Below are 19,474 nucleotides of genomic sequence, written 5' to 3' on the forward strand. Positions count from 1 at the left end.
CTGATTTCCTTTCATTATGTTAGTCAGGTGGCCCTAGTTTAGGTGAGGAGACGTAATGAGAAGAGAAAAATTGAGGAAGAACACCCTTTTTTGTGCCCCTGCTTTGCTGGTACCCTAAGCAAGTACTTATTCTGTCTATTGGCACTGGCAAAACACTTTTCTGAGAGGCGGTCAAATGCTTTTTGAGACACAGGTGTTACAATGTATACTTTACCATGAGGAACATCCAATGTTTAAAGCAAACTTCTGTGAAAAGGGAAAGGATTGGGCTTGCTTTGCTGGCGGGGGCCAAGCAATAGACAAACTGCAAAGGACTCTATATCTTTAGAAAAGGAGCTGTGTGTAAATGATCAATAATAAACAAGGAGGTGGCGGACAGAGAGGGGAGGGAATCTTAAAGGAAGGAGGGCTTGCCATGAGCTGATTGGGTGAATAAATGGATTTCTCAGGTCTCATGATAGCAAACGATATCTCAAATGTATTAAGTCACAAAGAAAAATTAGATAGTGTAAGCTGAGCCATCCTGCATGGGGTGCTGAACTTTTTCGATGACTTTAGAAGGCCGTGTTTACAGTAACTCCAGCTCACAGCTCAAGGAAGACGTAAGCTGTTTGGGAGAGGAGAGGAACCAAATCTCTCTCTCCCCCACAGCCCTTTTTATGTACCCCAAATGCACATGCACCTGTTCTCTTAGGCAACTTGGTTTAGATACTGTTGCCTTTTTCTGCTTTCATTTATTGTACTTTGCTTTTTTTATCATGAAAAAAGCACATAATATATGTATGTATTTTGCTTATCGGGGGTGATAACATTGAAATGGAACACAAGGCCATTTTAAATAGCAGTCAATTGCCTTCCCCACCCTGATAGGGCCATTAGCTGTTGCCTCTCCAGATTTTTCCACATCTATATTCCCAGTAGTTGTTTTTATTTTCCGTTTTTGGCAGCGGGAAATGGTTTAAGGAATACTTTAAAAGGGCCTTTAATCCTTTAGGGGTGGAAAATAAACCTTTCAGGGAAGTATTTTTGTAAAATAATCATTCCTGGCTCAAACAGCCGACCCCCCCCCCCACATCACACATTGAAAGCACCTATAAAAGCATATGGCTTCCTTTCCCAAAGAAATATGGGGAAGTGCCATTCATTAAGCTTGCTGGGAATTATAGTTATGTGAGAGGTAAACTACAATTCCCAGGATTCTTTGGGGAGAAGACATGACTGTTAAAGGGGTATACTGTAAATGTGCTTTAAACGTATGGCATGTATGTCACCATGTCACATCCACACCACACATTTAAAGCATATTGATGATGTAATACAACCTCTAGGTTAGATTACTGCAACACATTATACATGGGGCTGCCTCTGAAGACTGTTCTGAAACTTCAGCTAGCCCAAAATTCATTGTCCAAGCTGCACATCAGGGCAAGATGGTTTGAACATATAATGCCATTCCTGGCCTGAAAAAACTGGCTGCCAGTTAGTTTCCGGGCCCAATTCAAAGTGCTAGTTTTGACCTATAAAGCCTTAAATGGCTCAGGACTGCAATACCTCAAGCACTGCCTCTCCCCATATGAACTGGCCCAGACTCTGCAATCAACATCTGAGGGCCTTCTTCGTGTGCCTCCTCCACAAGAGGTCCAGAGGGTGGCAACACGAGAACAAGCCTTTTCTGTGGTGGCTTCCCATTTGTGGAATGTTCTCCCTAGGAAGGCTTGCCTGGCGCCATCATTATACACCTTTAGGTGCCAGGTGAAAGCATTCCTATTCTCTCAGGCCTTTGTCTAATTTAACAATCTATGGCCTTTTAAACTGGGAGGTGATATTGTTTTTATTTGTTATCGTGATATGTATTTTTGTGTTTTTATCTTGTAAACCTCCCTGTGATCTTCAGATGCAGGGTGGTATAGAAATTTAATAAGTAATAGTAATAATAATAATAATACCCATAAGAGCATAATGATTACTTTTCTAGACCTGTATACTCAAGCACCATTCCTTCTGTTTCTGATGATCAGACTTTAAGTGCCATTGATTATGTGGCCAAAATGGCCCCACCACAGAGAAGAGGGAGGTTTTTTGGGTGGTGGCCTCCCTTCCCGCTGAGATAAGACTATCATGGACTCTAAATATTAACTTCACCTCCGGAGGTGCACTCCATTGCTTCTTGAGACAAGGCAGGAAAGACTGACCAGGTAACTTGTGTGCCTCCTTTGGCTGATGCACCCCCTCAGGTCTCTTTATCTTTAAACCAACCTTGGATTAGACTGCAGCCCTTCGAAAAGGGGACACCTTCAAATAGAGGACTGTCCTCTGTTAAGTAGGACACCCTACACAGTTTATATTACCAACCCATATTCTGCCCCCTTGTTTGCTTGTACATTTGTTTGATCATGTCATCCCAGAATGTGAACATACCACGTCCTATAACATTTCCAGGGTGGCTTATGAAAACAAGATAACAGGATAACAGTGTTGGGAGGCCAAGTGGGCCTCCCTGGGTAGGGAGTTATATGGGCTGTCACTACACAGAATGTGACACTCTAGTCACTACCAACCCTATCTCTGGATAAGCAGTGTCAAGGACAAGGAGTTGGATTCCTCTTCATCAGGTGGTGGAGACAAGGAAAAGGCATGCTGGGCTGGCCTCTCCAAAGGTGACCTCAATACATATATGTAGGCCAGCCAGGTGACTGCCAGCTTCTTTTGTTGTAGTGAATTTCATCCATTAATTACACGTTTCACAAAGAAATGCTGTCTTACATCATTCTGTCCACCTCGTACACTTCTTGTGATATGCTGGGCAGATCCAATCGTAGGTTGGCATGAGTTTCGCAGGCTGGGCTGAAGTAGCAATGGCACGTTCCATAAAGGCAAGGTAATATCCAGAAGACTGGGGTTGTAGCTGATGGAGTACAGGTTGAGTCCAGTAGAGCAGAAGCCAAAGTTAGGTTGTGCAAGATTGCAATTGGCAATGCAAAGCACAGTCTGTCAGGACCCTGGACAGGTCACTGTGAATGGCTAGAACTTGCCCAAGCACAGCTGTTGTCTCAGCAGCATGCAGAGGTCTTCTGGAGGTTGGTTGATCTGGGTTTGCTGCTAAACCCACATCCTCTAAGGAGCTGTCTGTTTCTTATGCCATTGCTTGATTCTGTTTATGTAGAGAAAAAGGCCATAGCTTAATGGTGGTAGACAGTACTGAGCTAAATGGACAGTACACAGCAGCTTCCTGTGCTTGTAATGTAATCTATTGTACAAAGATCACCACCACATCCATTCTTCCACCCACTTTTTGTTTCTGGCCCTGGCCAGCACTGGCATCTCCCCCACGTGCAAGGGAATGGAGTCCTCAGGCTGAAAAATGTTCCATTATTATTATTATTATTATTATTATTATTATTATTATTATTATTATTTGTACTCCACCCATCTGACTGGGTTGCCCCATGCATTGAAATATATGTTGGGGGGCACACTGCAATGAAAAGCCTTTTCAGAAGAGGAAAACCAGACAAAATCATCCCCTCCCTAACTATCAACACACCTGCACAATTCCTTGCCCCTAGGCATCCTTAGAGGGCAGGGAGACTTGAGACAAAGACTTTGAGGCTCATCTGAGCCCTCAGATCACATGAAGGTCTTTGAGGTCCCGCCAGGTCTGATTTGATTAGTATTCCGTATTTATAATATCTCCATAATGGTAAAACAAAGGAAAACAAGCCCAGAGAATGCATTTTTAATCATCAATCATTGCTCTTTGTTTGTTGTGAATGAGTGGCAAAGTGGGATATCGAGCCTCCTGTAATCTTCTGTTTTTTCACCTCGGCTGCTGCAGCAACTGAGTGTGCAAGAAGGCAAATGGGAAGGGGGGTGGGGAGTGAGCAATGTAAGGCTGCCAAATATAAAATTCAGAACAGGGTCACTTTAGAACAAGTCTTGTGCAAAACCTAAGTAGGAGAGATAAGAAGACGTGAGGGAGGCTATACAAGGCATGGTTAGTTAGAAAAGCATATTTAGGGCTTCTGTGAACTGGAGTTTTTTGTGGGTGTCTTTTGGAACATGTCATTGATGCGATACTACTGCTTGAGTGTGGGTTTATACTGAACTGTCCACACATCGTTCTGCTGTATCAGTTGCTCTGTGATGCTTCCCCTGTGTTACCACATGCAGTCACCTGGAGGGGCACACTTGCACTATAGAAGTGGGAGAAAAACCAAACATGGAGCATTTGTGGTAGGAAAAGTGGGATTTGCACTGACTAGAAGCTGTGGGGTTTGCACTAACTGAAAACAAAGTGGCATGTCCACTGCCAAACGTTTTGCAGGTGCGAACAGTATTGAAAGTGGGATTGCAGAACACCACCCTGAGCACAAATCAGGAATGCACAATATAAAGGACGTCTGGAAGGACTCTTAGTGTGAGCAGAAAGTTGCTCACACCAAGGATCCAGGAAGGAACCTTGAGGTTTTATGCTGTCCCTTTGTATTATCTGACCACCACTGAACTGGAAACTAGAAAATACGACCCTCCGACCAGCAGGTTCAGTAGCATGTAACCAAAGCAACATGGCACACAGGAAGTCAGACCAGTGGTTCATCTATCTCAGTAATGTCTACACTGACTGGCAGGGGCCCTTCAATGTTTACAACAGGAGACATTCCCAGTCTTGCCTGGAGATGCAAGGAACTGAATTTCAAGACCTTCTACATGCAAAGCAGATGCTCTGCTGTTGACCTACAGTCTGACAAAAGCAGTCAGCAGCTCCTTCTTCTGGCATGCTGCTGCAGTGGCACAGGAAACAAGGGTGCAGTTTGGGAATAAGACAAATTAAAAACTGCAAGATTTCTGAGTAAATAGGCAAAAAGACAAGCCATACAGTGTATGGGTCTAAGAAGAGCATTAGAAGAGGCTGCTGGGTCAGCCCAATGGCCAGTTGAGTCCAGCATCCAGTTATTGCAGTAGCTGATGCTGTGGGAAACCCTCAAGGAGGACCCAAGCACAAGAGCACTCCCCTCTCCTGTGGGTCTGGTTGTCCAGTCCCTGGTTGTTACGCTTCCCCTCTATGGTTCACCTTAATGCTAAAAGAGAGTAAGTTGCACAAAGCCACTCCCTTCTAGTAGGATGATACCTGAGCTAGAATTTGAACCAAATGGCCTGTATTGAATATTAGTCCTATACAGGCCTATTAAAATCAATGGACATGACTAACATAGGCCAATTAATTACAACCCCCAATCTCAAGCCCTGGATCTGAAACCCGAGGAATGCCATAGGCAGGAATTCCATGTGTGTCTCTGTCCACCAGACTCTGGTGGAGAAACCAGGCAGGTCAACCACCAGCAGCGGTCAAAGCAGGTCCTGTGGTTCAGCCTGACTCCTATAAATGCATCCCCGTCTGATCAGCTTCTTGCTGTTGCATTCTAAGTCTTCCTGACCAGGATCAAGGCACCATGAACCGTTCAGAATCATCCGTTGGCAAGGCCACCTTAAAAGAGCAGGGACGGGCTCCAAATTCTTCCCTCACCTTACCTGAAAGCTGAAAAGTGGCTAAGGGCTTACTAAATGGAATTGAACTGCTCAAGCGAACCGTGGAACCTGCCCCCCCTGACATTCATCAGCTCCTCACAAGAACAATTAACTGAGCAGAAGCGGCCATTTTACATGTGGAGGGCCTAGCAGCCTCCTCCTTATCTGCTCAAAGCGTTGGTATGAAATCGGCAGCATCCATCCACCCAAGGAGAGCTGGGAGCGAGCCCCGGAGGAAAAATGGAACAGGCATCCAACATATGTACCCTATTGAAAAATAATAAAAGGGAAATGACTTTGTCATTACCCAACATTGGTTGGCCTGGATATGGGCTTCTCTCTCTCTTTCTTTCTTTCTTTCTTTCTTTCTTTCTTTCTTTCTTTCTTTCTTTCTTTCTTTCTTTCTTTCTTTCTCTCTCTCTCTCTCTCTCTCTCTCTCTTTCTTTCTTTCTCTCTCTCTCTCTCTTTCTCTCTCTCTCTCTCTTTCTCTCTCTCTTTCTCTCTTTCTATCTCTTCTCTCTATCGCTGTGGCCCTCACCACTTTATTGTTTGCACCATAAATAATGCTTCCAATTTAGCCTTCCAGGTGACCATCCACTCCTGCCACTTTTACGACAGTCTAACACTTAATCAGGAATCAAAGCCATGTATCATATACCTGGGGGGGGGATGTTGGGTGGCCATGTGCATTACTTTACACCGGACAGTCCTCTGTGAATCAGTGTTTCCCAAACCTCTGAGTTCATTGCCTCCTGGAGGAGCCTATAAAGTTGTCATTGACCCCAATCCAAACACTTGGAGAAAGGAAATAAATATCCATGTGTCATCAACAACCACTTTGAAAAGTGAAGCTCTGCACACTTTTGTTAAACTATAAAACAGTAAGGCCTTAGGATGCTGTTGTATTGTGGCATCCTCTTTTTAAATACAAATGTTCCTCCTTGGCGAAAGGGGTGCACTCTGTACATGCCCTTGCTCTTTATTCCCATGGCTCAAAGTTCCTTATTAAACATTTGCTTCCTAGGCCCTTTTCGATCACTTTTCAACCCCTGAGTTGAAAAGTATTGCACAATCCCAATACTCCCACCCCATCCCCAGGGGGAGAGGTGGTCATTATTGGCCACTTTTAGGAGCCCTGCTCTGTTTGAAGTTGTCCTCTGTTTGAAGGACTCTCCAATCCAAGCCTGGTTTAAAGATAAGCCACCCTAAGGAGGGAGAGCAGGTGGGGTCCCTGAAGTTGCCCATTAACAGTTTGCACCTGGACAGCCGACCAGGCACACGTCACCTGGTGTCTTCTTATCCGTGGTGAGATATATTGCATTTCTGTTTAAATCATAGTAATTACTTTTACATTTGCACGTGCAAATTGCCATATGCAAATTTTCATGGAAATAGGTCCCCCCCCCATTATCTCTTTTGTTGGGGGCTGCATAACTGGTGACCCTGCAGTCATGGGGTGTCATATATTCGAGGAGTATTCCATGTGCCTTAATCAACATCAGAACTGGGACAGAAGAGGAGCCCCTTTGGAACAGGCTTAAAAGGCCCATCTAGCCCAGGATCCTGCAGGTAGGGCCAGATTAACCATTAGGAGTAATAAGGCTATATAACCTTAGGTCCTCCTACTTTTAGGCCCTCAGTATCCCAGGTCAGCCTTGAACCTGGTGACAATTATACAGTTGTTGTTATTGTTGTGAGGCTGGGGTGAAAGGGAGATTCCTGTATGTATGCCATTTTGAGCCCTTTGCCATAATTAATGACTTTGCCAATGCCAATGGAAAAAGTTTTTTTAAAAAAGAAAGAAAGAAAAAGAAATGAGTGTAGTGAATATTCCATGCTTATTTTCTCTTTGATTGAAACACATTTGTTTAATTTAAGATCATATGTTTGCTGACTTTATTAACTGCTTGCAAGAATATAATAATGCATAGGCTCTTGCCTCCTGTCAATCTAAGGCTCCCGCATCTCCTTAATCTAAATCCCAGAGCAGAACACTCTGGATCATTTCTGGAGGCCAATTTGATCTAGCTCTATCCCTCCTTGGCCTTTTGCTGTAGACCCTAGATCTGTTGGATGAAAGAGTCTTCAGATCTTCCTGTTAGAAGAAAGGTGGAGTTGGATCCAATGCCTTGCAGACAAGGAGTAGCAGTCCAGGCACTTCTCTCTCTCTCTCTCTCTCTCTCTCTCTCTCTCTCTCTGTGTGTGTGTGTGTGTGTGTGTCCTGTCAGTTCCTTTCCCATCTCTGCACCTGAGATGCAGGTGTGGCCTTGAGCAATAGCATGCGTTGGTTTCTGAACCTGTGAAATGGGAACAAACAATAAAAGGACACCTGCCTCAGCAGGGTGGTGAGAGGCCTAATTAACAAGCAATTAGAAAGAACATCCTGTCTCAAAGATGCAAAGGACTTTGTCAGCGGATGAACATTTCAACTATGCAACCGGAGAACCTAACAAAGTTAACGTTCAGGATCACAGATATTTTGTCATGTCTGTGGAATTATATCTAGCGCAACTGGAGTCATCATCAGATGTCTGTGTTTTGTAGGCATAAAATTAAAGAGCAAAAGGAAAAGGAGAGTGGCAGTATCAGGCTGCAGCCAGATGTGGAGTGAGATCCAGGAACCAGAAGCCATGTGTCACGATTCCGGATACAGTGGATACAGCTGCTGCCCAGGCAAATTCTCGGCCTGACATGGACATTTTGATAGCCCTTCTATGTCAAGGGGAAAGAAGGAACAGTCTATTGGGTGGAATCACTCTAGAGCCTAGGGACTGTTTTGCTGTCCATGGAAGGCTCTAACCTTGAGCAGCAGCATATCCTCCAATATTCCTCAGATGAAAATAGGGACATTTCTCACTCCACTGCAACTGACCTTCCTCAACCCTCCATTTTTGGGTCATCTTTGTCCCCACCTGCAGAGCATTTCCTATGGGAAGAAGGGCAGGTGCCATCACCACTACATCAACAGCACACAGCACACACACCCTTCATCATCCTGAGAAAACCCCATAATCTTTACTTTTATTTTATTTTATTTTATTTTATTATTTTATTATTTTTTTATATATTTTATTTTATTTTATTATTTATTCTTTGGTAGATTTACAAAAAGAAAAACACACACCAATATAATAATTTGAGGAAGGGACAAGATTAGAAATGGACACACAAAGCTTTTTTTTAAAAAAAAATCAAGGTTCCTTGCGCTCCACTTCGTTCCCCCTTTCTTCCTGCCCAGGGCAGCCCTGCCTTCTGCCTGCCCCTCAGAGCCAGTTCATCCCAGAGGGCTGGGTTTCAGCAGCCGCAGCCTCTCCTTCTATGCAAGGGAGGAGACTGGCAGTGGCGGCCATGGAGAAGCCATGGGATGCTCTCTCACAGCCACCGTTGTTGCTCAGGGCAAGCACTGGCTCATCCTCTTCCCCGAGCTTGGAAGCAGCAGCAGTGGCAGGGGAAATAGAGACATTTCAGGATCAAATCAGTAGCCAGGATGGCTTTCATAAATTCAGAACTGTCCCTGGAAAATCGGGACACTTGGAGGGTATGCACCAGTGATTCATTCAGAAATGTGTAAAGCCACAGGTTTCTGAAGTCTGAACATCCATGCATTTAAGACTGAATGTTGGTGGTATGATCTCTTTCTGACAGCCCCTGTAGCTACAGCCCCATGGAATGTCCATAGCCATACTCCAAAGGGGAGACAAAAAAGTAATGCAGCTGTATTGCTCCATGTATTTGTCTACACCCCACCCACAAAGAGCAGCAGTAAGTAACACCATACCCAATTCATTTGTATAAGCATAGCTGCGATCCTATGCATGGTTTACTTAAGTTCTATTGAACTGAGTGGTGCTTACTTCTGACTGCATAGGCTCAATGCGGCTTCACCTTGAGTTTTAACAACAGTTCTTCAGCCAGCTGAAATTCAACCTTCAGCTTTTAATTAGAAACGGAAGCAATCTTGCAAAGAAATGTTTGCAGGATGCTAGCAGCATGAAGTAGGAACCCCATCAGTTATTTATTTTTATTTATTACACTTATATTCCACCCATCCAGTCGAGTTCTCTGGGCAGTTCACAAAAACAAATAAAGCCCCAAATCCAATTCACACTATTATTATGTATGAGAACTGTCCTTGCCTGGCACTGAAAAAGTTCTCATTGCCGGTGCCAGGCATGCTTCGCTGGGGAGAGCATTAGACCGATTGGGAGGGCACCACTGAAAAGCCTTGATAGATGGCACTCCTTATCACATGGACTATTTGGGCCACTTATGCTTCCAGTGACAATAATGATGAAGAAGGAGCAGAATAGGCCCATCAAGGTGGTCTCAGTGCTATAACTGGGCACAAATTGAAGTAAATCCAGAAAATCAGTCTAATTCAAGAGTGCCCAGACTTGCTCAGTGATAGCCCACTCCAGAACCTTACCCAGTAAGAGTATGTTTGCAATCAGTCCGTTGAGTATGTAGATCTTTCATGTCCGTTGATGGAGAATCTCCTCCCCTCCCACCTTATATCTGGGTCCACCGCTGAACCATACTTGCAATCAAGAAATGTATACTAACGTTCAATTGAAATCTTCTGTCCTGCAAATTAAGACCTAGTCCTGCTTTCTCAGGCAGAAGACAAGTCTTGCCCTCTTCAATGTAACAGCCCTTCAGGTAATTGAAAAGTGTTTTCATGTGTGTCCACCTTCTCCCACACTCCTGCTTCCCTTCTCTGGATGCATCCATGCCTTACATTTAAAGCACATGGCTTCCCCCAAAGAATCCTGGGAAGTGTAGTTTACCCCTTAAAGAGCTACAATTCCTAGAACCCTTAACAAACCACAGTTCCCAGGATCGTTTTGAGGGAAAGTCATGTATCGGTACTTTAAATCCCTGGTGTATATACAACATGCCCCGTTCCTTCAACCTTTCATCATTGGACTTGTTTTCCATACCTTTGTTGCCCTTCCCATAACTCCTTCTAGTCTGTCCTTCCTAAAGTGCGGCATCCAGATTTTGCAGTTTGGGGGAGGGGGGATTCTAATTTATTATTTCGAACCATCTTTGGAGACATACCAGCAACAACATAACCTCACCACTCAAGAAGTTCACAGGACCAATTTTATTTCTGGTTCAAGTTGGCTTCCTTCCATCCATGATCTGCATGCTTTTTGCTGCTCATTTTCACCAGCTAAGGCAACAGGGTGGAGATGTGGGGGGGGGGTTAGGGGGGAGAGGTTAGCTCTTCAGGTAAATATTTGCCTGATTAAGACTTTTTCGTCTTCTTTCTTTCTTCTTTTTTAAATAATGTGTAACCCAAGAGCAAAAGTTTCATGTGAGAAAATGGCACTTGGCAAACAGTGGTTCCCTGATATGCTCTAATTGCTTTTGGTAAACTGACAATAAGGTGCGGGGGGGGGGGTGCTGGAAATGAAAGCAGATATGACAACATTTAATGCTGAAGAGCGGCTGCTGCTCTTTGAGCAGTTCATTTATTTGGCTTTTCCATACAGAGAGACGGAGATAGACAGAGGTGGGGAGGACACACACAAAGAGAGAGAACAGGACTGGACTCCACAACGGGTATGTTTTCCTGTGAACAATGTAGTGATGGGGGCTGTATCAAATCTTGGCCCTGCTCAGAGTAGACCCATTGCAATGAAAGGGCATGACTTTGATCTGTTAATATCAGTGAGTCTGCTCTGAGTAGGACTTAGTTTGATAAAGTCCAGGGACATTTTCCTTCCCTTCTCATAATATTAGATGGTATTGGAGTGCAATCTATTCACATTGAATAAGTAAGCCTTACGTGCTCAGTGCAGCTTAGTCCCTTCCTAAACTTGTTTAGGAATGCAATGTTCATCTCCCAATGAAATCAACTGGTGGTAGATTCCAAGATGGAACAGAGTCCTTCCTCATACAACGTGTCATTCACAAGATGTGGTGAGGGCTTCCATTAATTTTGGGGTGCAGGGCGGGAGGCACACGCAATCCTAATTCCATGCTCTCCCAAATCCAGTCCCACTTTCTGTTCACACTTCTATCTCAGCCATGTCTATGCTGGCTTGGCCACGGAATAGAAGATAGCAAGGATGTGCTTTACAGGGACCTGGCTTCATGCACTAGGCCTGTTGGCAGACCAACTCTGTGTTGGCAGAATTAGGGGAGCACTGCAGGGGGCACTGCAAATAGGATGTAGAATGGAAAGCAAGAAGATAGGAGCTGCGAATTTTGGCATCACAGGCACTGCTGAAATTTGAGAACACACACGTAACATGAAGGCTGGCAACATCAACCCCACTGTGTGGGAATCCCTTGCAGATGACTGCAGTGCCTGAAGACAGTCAGGTTGTGTATCCACAGCAGTGACCAGAGGAATGACCACTGGGAGGAGCAATGAAAAAAGAAACACCATGGTGCCCCTGTAGCAGGAAATCCAGATGCCTGCATCTGCCCCAGCTGCAATAAAACATGTTCCATGGAACCCTTTGAGCTCCAGCCTCACCCATGAAGCCTTCATGGTGCCCATGAAACTTCTGAGCACCGTCCCTGCCTGCTTGGTCATGAGATGGTGAGGGTGGTTGCTTGAGAAAGACATAGAGCTGAAGGAGGAAGTTGGAAGGGGTGCACTGTCTCCCACTTCCTTAGCTCTACGTGCTTTGCACTAGATCCGATTTTCACCTAGACTTCTTGGAAAAGTAGAGAGTGTGTGCACACGTGTTTCTGTTTCTTGGCAGTGGGGGGGGGCAGAAATGGCCCTTGCTCAAAAGTAAAAATTTGCCCATGGACCTGAAGAAGTGGGGGCCTCTGGTACAATAAAGCAGCGCCTTTGTAGCCATGGCCCCAATGCTGTAGAATGTCCTCCACTTGGAAGCAAGGGGTTATACCTTTTTGCTTGTATTCCAGAAAGACCTTCCTTCCTTCCTTCCTTCCTTCCTTCCTTCCTTCCTTCCTTCCTTCCGCTCCCCAAAAAGAAGGGTCATAACTTGGTGGCAGAACATGTACTTTGCACATAAAATGTGCCAGCATGTCATCTCAGGTTTTGTTCCAAGCATCTTCAGGTGGGGCTGTGAAGGTTGGATAAGCCCTAAATTGTGGACCACTTGCTCATGGCTGCAAGTGGGACAGCCGTGGCTTGGGGTTGCATATTTTGTTGTGTGGCAATATCAGGACACATTGCATTCCTGCCCATACCCCAGAACCTTGCAGGGATCAAAATCCCTGCCTTGCCTAGCCAGGGATCCCCACTTGGCCCAATCTACTTCTTTTAAGTAGCAGCATGAGCAGAGGCTGCCTGCCCAAAAGGGATTGAAGCATCCTATCTGTTGTCCACTTACAGGCTGTATAAACCCTTTCTCTACAGCTCCTAGGCAGCATGGAGGAACATTCTGGCAGCCATAAGAAGGTGTTTCCAGAGTTGATAGTCACCCTGAAATGATATGCTGTTCCTATCAGACACTATTGGTCTTCCTTTCACAATTATTACCATAGAACTGTAAATTTTCAGCAAGGAAAGCCTATTCACTTGTGGTACAGGAGGTCAGCCTTTTTGTCAGCAAAGACCCACAGGTAATAAATTAGAACCACTTACCAAGAAAAGAAAGGTAAGGTACTGAGATATACCAAGATGGTTTCCCACCCCGTTTCATTGTTTACATATAATAGTATGCCGCTCCTGCGGTTTTATCAGATGGTGGTGTTTAAATACTTTTATAAACATTTTAAATGCTTTTATTAAATAAATGAATGTATTCAAATCCAAAACTACAAAAAGACAGGACAGTTGTTACTAAACTCTTACGTTAACTCAGAATAAAGATTCAAGATGTGTGTGCACTTAAGTCCAACAGAGCATCAATATATGTATACATCATAACTAATAATATGGAATTGTAATTCTAAAAATTAAAGAGCAAGGTGGCCAGCAATGGGTTTTCATACAATACAGGAAACCCAGTCATAAACTTACACCCCGCCTGGTGTTATTATTATTTTTATTTTACTCTTCAGTTTTATGAAATCCGTCAAAAGTCTAAGGAAGGAACACAAGGTTGATAATGGTCACCTTGGTTTTGTGCTGAAAACGGTCACAGGCAAAGTGAGGAGGGGAGATGGATTGGAAAGGAGAGGAGAGCAATTGCTCTTAGGCAGGAGGAGAAGGACAACAACAACAACAACAACAACAACAACAACAACAACAACAACAACCAATCTTGCCAGTGTATTGTTATCCAGTCCGGGTTTTGCAGGCGCCCCTCCTAAGCTGGAGTTCCTTGCGAGTCCGTTCCATGCCTTTTTCCTCCTCTCTATTTTTCCTTCCCATTTTTTTCTTCCGAAGTCCCCCTTTCTCCCTAGCTTTCAACCCGCGGAAAGCTCGCGTGGGGCGGGTGGGGGGGATTGTCAGATGGTGCCCGGATTCCAGTCCGGGTTTTGCGCGCCGCCTGCACCCCCGGTAGAAATAGGAAAATTCAATAATCAAAGCAAAAGGGAAGCGAGCGAGAGGAGGGGGAAAAAAATCCCGGATCAGGGCAACTTTGATGGCGCATGCGCGCTGTAAGCCTCCATCCCAAACACACACATTTCCCTGTACTTGGAAAGTCACCCAAAGCAGCCCCAAGTGCAGGTAAGACCTTCTGCTCTCCCCTCCTTGCCCCCCCTGCGCCCGGCCCCAGACCCTTCCTCCCTGGGGGGCTCCCCAGACTCCTCGCCCGTGCACTTTTCCGCGCCTCGTCCCGGCTGGCGGCGGCCGCTTTCGCCCCAGCAACTCTCTCCGCGCCTCGCTCTCCCCAGTGCGCGCTGGGCTGGGGCAGAGAGGGCGAGCGGCGGCGGCATTGCTTGGAGGGCGACGCAGGCGGCTGCAGTCACTGGGGAAGGTGGCTGTCGCTGCCCTGGCCAGGGAGGGGGCGTGAGAAGAAGGGGCTTTGCACCGGCCGAGAGAGGGGGCACTTGTAAAAAGTGTGTGTGTCGGGGAGGGGGGTCGCGTTACATTGCACTGCACAGGACTGTGTAGGTCATTGCGCGCGGAAACGGCGCGGGGGTTTGCAATGCGCCTGGAAACGGGATGGAGGGGCCAGGGCTTTGCGCGCTGGTTTTTCTCCTTTGGGTGGGGGCGACTGGAGAAAGAGAGAGAGAGAGAGTTTGCTGCTGCGACCCCCTTTCTCACACTCCTCTTTCTGCCTTTCTTCGTGGGGCACTTTGAGAGGAATGGATGCAGGTGGTTCGCTTTCTTTTTCCTTCTTGTCCAGAGTTAGGGGCGGGAGGAGAGGGGCGGACAGGCAGGCAAGATTCTCGCAATTCCCAGGACTTTCTCAAACAAGGTGGGTGGGAGACGTCCGCGCGTTTGGCGACTCGTCTTTCCTTTCATCCCCCTCCTCAATCTCCCAAGAAGCTGGAGGTGCCCCCTTCCCTTACACAGGGGAGGGGGCATAGAAGAATATCCCCTTGGGTCTCCCAGTTGCCTACGGTTGCAGGTGGTGCCTAAGCATTTTTCGAAGACTTTAAAAATAGTTCCTGGGGAGGGGGGTGGAGGAAAGGGAAAGAAAGGGCAGGAGGGGGGAGGGAGGCAGAGGACGAGGGGGCGGGATCTCCCCCACCCCCCTCCTCAAATTTTGCTCTCAGGTGTCCGCGTTTTCAAGACAGTTTCGGGAAAACATTTCTCCCCCTTCCCACTTTTTTTTTTTTAAAAAAAAGCTGAGTGCAGGTTGTCCGGGGGGGGGGGGAGGAGGAGGACAGGGTTAGGGTCCCTAAAAGATTGAGAATACAGGGACATTTTTTGTCTGGGCTGGTTCTTGAGATTGGAGTCGGAGCTGCTTCTGCTTCTGTCGGTGCGCAAAGTTTTCCCAAAGTGCTTTGGAGCGGAGACCCCGGGTGCGCGATGACTTTTGGAGAGATGGGCGGAGGGTCCGGAGCGCACGGTGGCCGCACAAGGGGGCAACAAGAGAGAAAGAGGGGGGGGGAGAGAGAGGCGCGATGCTCAGTATTTGCGTCGCCCTGCGCTTCCGGGGTGGGGGGTCTCTCCCTATTCTCCCTAGCTTCCCTTTCCCTAACCCAAGTTATTTGAGCGTCCCTAAGAGTGCGCTTTTGGGGCGATTCGGGGTACTTTGTGTCTGCCCCCTCGTTTGCAGCAGCAGGTTATTTTTACCCCGTGGTATTTGCAGAACGAGCAGCTGATTTGCCCCCCGCCCCGTCCTTTTCACGCACTCTCTCTCTCATTCGTATTTTTATCTCCTGCGCTTTGGAGAAGTTGGGTCTGCTGGGGGCGCGCAAGGGGTAAGGGACGTTTCATGTACAGAGGCTGTTTGTTTTTTGGAGGGGGGGAGGCCGGCAGGCGAGCGGTTGTTTGGCGTATTGTTTGTGTTGGCGGTGGGGGGGGGCGGGGGTTTGGCTCGGCCTAGGGGTGGAGTTGCGAAGGGCGGGGCGCCCTGGAAGGAGTGGGGTTTTGGTGAACGCTCCTCTCCATGTTTGGGCGCTCCCGGGACGAGGGAACAGGTGTCGAGCTGTCAGTCAAAGTTCGGGCCTGCCGGGAACGGGGGCGGGTGGGGTGGGGACAACAGCAAGATAGCGGTTAAAAATAAGGGAAAGTAGAGGGTTTGGGGCGTTCGCAGAAATTAAGAGAAGGGGGTGAAAGCGTTGGACGCATAGCGGGGCACATTAGGCGTGAGTTCTGGAGAGGGAATGAAATGATTGCATACTTCCCCCCTCTCTCAAATCTGCCTCTCCAGATGTATGGTCGGAGTCTAAGCTTCTGGGGTGGGGGAAAGAGTCATTTTATGCAATAAAGAGAATCTTAATTTAGTCTTATTTGTTTTCTTGGGGAAGGGAATAACATGCTACCCCCCACCGCTACTCCCATTAGATTCTGTTGCATACAAAAATGTATTGGAACTGGGCAGGTAGTGGGGAGGGGTTGGCATAGGGTTCGGAGGGGTGGTTGTGTGTCCTGGGGAGAATTTAGCCATGGTTGAAAAATCTGTATTTAGTTGGGGGGGGGGGGTATGGGACTAGACAGCTTCTGTGTGCTGTCCACAGTTTTAGGTTATATGCGTGCATTTCTCTTGTGTCAGTTTTCCAAATAAATATTTTCTCCGCGTTTTATTTCTTTTGCTGGGAGAGAAAGGTGGCTCAGTGGCTGGCAAGGATGGAAAGGCAAAGCTGGGGTAAGGGCCTGTGGGTGGGTGGGTGGGTGGGGGTGTCTTCTGGGACGGTGGGTGCCACCTCCAGGGTTTCTTTCTGGGATTTGCTGCTTGAGAAAACTTTGGGAGAACAGGGTGTGTCGTGGAGGTTTGATGTGAATAGATGTGGTTTAAATCTATCTGGCTTTTGTGGAAGGGGAGGGAAACTTTGAGAACTTGATTAATAAACTCCATGTGTTCTTTCCTTTCAACATGCTTCCCTTCTCCTGCCTCCCCCCCCCCAAACAGTTCCTTCCTCAAGGCCGTATGTAACTACATTAGGGATCACCTTAATCCTTCCCGTTGGAATACATTCACTCTGGCCTTCCTATTTCTCTCCCTAAGTCTTTCCTATAAGCCATCTTCGGGTGCGTAGGGGAAATAACTTCTTAGTTTTACTTGATTGTCACCCTTTAAAAATCCATTTTTCCACCGGCTAGGAAGACTTTATGTGGTGCTGGTGAAGAAGCAGAATATTAGTGAACTTAGTAATCAAGTTTCCAGATCTTCTGCCTCCTGTTTAATTTATTAGACTACTTATTTATTCTGTTGATAATAATCTGTTGCAGGTTTCTATGGAGATGTTAAACTGATCTCTTCAAGAAATCAAACTCCATATGTGCTAAAGTGTTTAAAGAAGTAGCGTGGGCTCTTTTTCTTCTGCTACTCTTTTTGTTTGTTTGTTTTCTTCTCAAACTCTGCATTATTTGGTTGTTCAACTTATGTTTTCCATATTGATGTGTTCAGAAAGGGGCAGAACTGGGGTGGGAGTAAGCAGAAAAGTTAAAGGGTATTGATCATCAAGAGTCTGCCGTTTGTGTGAATGGGACTCTGATCTTGAAAGATTCTGTCTAAAAACTGTAATAGAAAGAGCAGATTAAATGATAAGGCCCCTTCTTTTAAATATGCTTGGCTGTGGTCAGACAGACCAGTAATTGATGCAAATAAAATCTTGCTTGCTGCTGCTGCAGTTGTGAGGTGGTCCTTCCACTTCTCCTTCACTTTATAATAAGTCCAAAATCAAATATAAAGATTTTTTGGGGTAAAGTGGATGTTCAGGGTATTATTGTTTTATCATTTATTTTTTAAGTGCAGGAGGTCAGAATCGGGAAGAGTTAATGCATTAGAGGTTTTTTTAGTCTTTTGTTTCAGCTTAATGGGAGTGAGCTGAGGGGGGGGGGGAATAATACATAAAAAGCTTTTCTCTTTAGAGCAGTTCACAAGGAGATGCTGCAGACTTCTAAGTTCTAAATTGCCCACCTAAACTTTTTTCTTTTATGTTAAAGTGTCATTTTGTGATGGGTGTCATGTGTTTTGGAAGCTGTCTTATTCGAGACCCGTTTAAAGATGGTGGAGACTTATTTTGGGGTTCCCGGGCACCTAGCAGGTGCCAACCTGGTGGCACTGGCTTCTGACAGACGGGCAAAGTGGTAGGTTTAAAAATATGCCTGCCGTGCATCTTCTTCCATCCAAGCTTCGTTTCGCCCTGTTATCCAGTGCTATTCTCTTTTCAACCTTTTTTGTTTCTTAAAACAGTATCTTCTCTCTGCCTCCCCCCCCCGCACTCTCCAGTTTACTTTCCCCCTTTTTCTTTTAAAACACAGATACACGTGCATTCAACCTGCTCCAGCCAAAACAGCACTAAACAGACTTAAAAACAAGACTAACGTAAGCCTAACTTGTCTGATGAAATCCACATCCTTGATTGCTTTTCATCTTATTAATTCTCTTGTGTGTTTATGTTTTTGTCCCTGCTGTTTCAGTGGAATTTGATCACCATCCTTTTCCTTCCATGCCTGCCTTGTCTCTCTCTCTCTCTCTCTCTCTCTCTGGTAAATCTTTTGGGTAGCTGCTTCTCCCACCCTTTTTTCTTTATTCTTTTTAAAAAATTTGAATTGCAAACTGGACCGACAGAAGTGAAAAAAACAAACACACACACACACACACACACACACACACACACACACACGCTACTCAGAAAAAAGAAACACTGTGGCTTTAAACCCGGGAGTTTGCATATTCCCCTTGTATCTTTCCCCTTTGCTAATTATTGTGTTGTTTTCAGAGCAAATATGTCATATCCATGGCGACCGGGCAGGTTTATTGTCTTTCAGAAGCAATAGCTCACATAAGTAATTAATGACTTTTTTTTTTCCTCTGGCTTAGGTTAAACAGATCATTCAAGGAAAGTCATCTCTCCCCCCTTTCTTTCTCTCTCTCTCTCCCCCCCTCTCTCTCTCTGTCTTTTTTAGCTCAGTGACATAAGAACATGAGTTAGAACAAGAAAATACTTTAACCAAGAAGTCAGTGGCTGACTTCCCTCTTTCCCCCCACACCAACATTTCTTTTAAAAGCTGGTCGTGTCAGTTTTCCTACAGCTGACATTGTCATTTTTTACAGGAGAAAATCCTGATTCTATGGGGAGGAGGGACAGAGGATTTAAGATGCATAGTGGCTTGTTGCTCCTGAAATAGGGAAAGAGGTGGTGGAGGGTGGATATTCCACTATGATTGTTGCCTCTGGTCTAGTGGGTGAACCCCTACCCCACCGCAAATTTATTTAAATGATCAGGACAGGAAAAAAAATACCCGGTGCTTTTAAACTTAAGGGAGGCACCTATGAATTCAAAACACACACATATGCTTGAAAAATGGACGTGTCTTTCAACAAGCATATTTTTTTAAATCAAATGATTACTCTGTATTAGTCTCCCCCCCCCCCTCCTTGAGCAAACAGAAAAAGCAAGATTTAGTTCAAAGGGTGAGGGTGGAGTTTTAACTTTCAGAAACTTG

General features: G+C 45.7%; 1 protein-coding gene across 2 annotated transcripts in view; it reads left to right on the forward strand.

The window, feature by feature from the left end:
- Positions 1–14,006: 14,006 nt before the first annotated feature.
- CASZ1 (castor zinc finger 1) overlaps positions 14,007–19,474 on the forward strand; it is a 300,204-nt gene continuing 294,736 nt past the window's right edge. For both annotated transcript variants that reach the window (XM_081923378.1, XM_081923380.1), the window contains exon 1: positions 14,007–14,134. The gene's annotated coding sequence lies outside the window, so the exon portion shown is untranslated. The remainder of the gene's footprint in view (positions 14,135–19,474) is intronic.

This window comes from Podarcis melisellensis, assembly GCF_964234715.1.
Source record: "Podarcis melisellensis genome assembly, chromosome: 8".
NCBI classification, from domain to species: domain Eukaryota; kingdom Metazoa; phylum Chordata; class Lepidosauria; order Squamata; family Lacertidae; genus Podarcis; species Podarcis melisellensis.